This window comes from Cucurbita maxima, unplaced genomic scaffold (assembly GCF_002738345.1).
Source record: "Cucurbita maxima cultivar Rimu unplaced genomic scaffold, Cmax_1.0 Cma_Scf00046, whole genome shotgun sequence".
NCBI lineage: Eukaryota > Viridiplantae > Streptophyta > Magnoliopsida > Cucurbitales > Cucurbitaceae > Cucurbita > Cucurbita maxima.
In genome coordinates, this window is record NW_019272062.1 from 282,693 (window position 1) to 284,737 (window position 2,045).

At 27.5% G+C, this 2,045-nt stretch overlaps 1 non-coding gene across 1 annotated transcript; it reads right to left on the reverse strand.

Moving 5' to 3' along the window:
- Positions 1 to 918: 918 nt before the first annotated feature.
- Positions 919 to 991, reverse strand: TRNAE-CUC. Its single transcript has one exon. It is a non-coding gene; the product is annotated as a tRNA-Glu (tRNA).
- Between the last annotated feature and the right edge of the window lie 1,054 nt (positions 992 to 2,045).

Sequence of the window (2,045 nt, forward strand, 5' to 3'; positions counted from 1 at the left end):
ATCATTGTCACATAATCCCAAACATTTGAGTGGAATTTTAAGTGTCAAAATTTAGTGATCCCAAATTTGCATGGACATGCAAACATGACTCTATAAATAGAGTGATCATGGTACATGGAAGAGCTTCAAGGAAAAAACCTTGAAAAAAAAATAACACAGACTCTATCTTCATATATACTAAATCCCTCCCAAGTTTAGTCACTCACCGAATTTCACAATCCCGTTCTAAGGCTGAAGAATAATGGAGAAGACACTAGTGGTGGTTCGAAACCGGTTCGTGAGGAAAAAGGAATTTGAACTACAAAAGGTTAGTATTCAAACTCATTAAGTTTTAATACTTATGAACATGCTAGCTAATTCACTATAATTGATGTACTTAGAGTGCCTAAGATCCAAATTGCTTTCGCATGTGTTATATTAACACCATAAGTTATGTACTTTATGACTATCATGTTGATATTGACCCAGATGAATTTAAGTCATTATGAGTATGAAATTATGGAACCTCTTGTAATTTCATATGATTATGAATTACCTCTGCAACATGTTCTGTACGTATACGTACATCATAATATTATTTGTATTTTGTTTTTTTTTTTTGGTTATTGGTAGTATGAGCAGTGATATCTCATAGTCAGATTTAGGAGATATATTTAACTAGTATGCTTGGTCATGCATGAGTCGTGTATAGAGAAGTACTATGTATCCAACTCTATCATAAAAAGGAAAGTCGAGCACATGGAACAACTATGAATTTTAGGTCCCTTTAATTATGTTACATGTGGTATGAAACAAAGGCAATTTTCAGATGAAATTAAATTTAGAAAACCAACAAAGTTAACAAAATGAAAAGGGAAAATAAATAAAAGAAAGGAAAAGGCAACAAAATAAAAATTGAAAATAAATAAAAGAAACGATTTCCGTTGCCGGGACTTGAACCCGGGTCTTTCGGGTGAGAGCCGAATATCCTGACCAACTAGACTACAACGGATCTTGCAATTCAGTTACCATTTAAATTATATATTTAATATTTATTGATTTTTTTATCCTCGACCTTTTTAGAATTTATGAGCTACAATAAATTATTGAGGTATTTTTCTAAACCCCAAGTTTTGTTTTATTACCTTTGGGAAAAAACCTAACAACATTTATTTATTTTTTAAAAATTTGAATATAATATATATATATATATATATATATATATATATATATATATATATATATGTGTGTGTGTGTGTTAAATATTACTTTAACCCTTATATTTTTTTATTCAAATTTCAATCGAGACTCACGTCTTAATAGTATAAAAAAAATAATAAAAAATATTTTAAAACTAGATCGAACAAAAATAAATCAATATTTAAATTACAAAAGTCAGAGTAATATTTAACCAGATTATTATAATTATAAATTAACAATGGAAGTATTTAATATTGTAATTTAAAATTAATTTAGTATAACCTAAATTATTATATTTTAGGCTAAATTATTAAAATATTCCTAAAATTTGTATTTATTTAAAAAATACCCGTAAACTTAAACTATTAACAATGTAATATTAAATATATCGAATACAATCATTGTAATTTCTTAAATTTTTATACATTTTATACCTTAAATATAATTGATCTTCTAGGGAACAATATGTTTTGATCTAATCATACACAAAGTCCCTATCGAGATAATGGACGGATGGGAGTCTATTGTTCAAATTCCAAAGTCGCCCCTTAACAAAGCTACTCATCTAATTACATTTTGCAAAACTATATTATGTTGCGTCGGAAAGAGTAGTTAAATAATGCAATAAAACTTTCACAAAATTGTTGTAACGTCCTGTGTTTCAAGAGTTTCATACCATCGATTGCCTATAACACCGAACACCGAGCTAGAAGGTAAAAATCTTCCTAACCTTTTCTTTTATTGTTTAAATTGTTTGATTTATTCCAGAATTTGAGTAATTTAATTTCGGGATGCGTTAGGAGATAGAAGTTTGAAAAATATATTAATACATTTTTACTTACGAAATAATTATATATACATATATT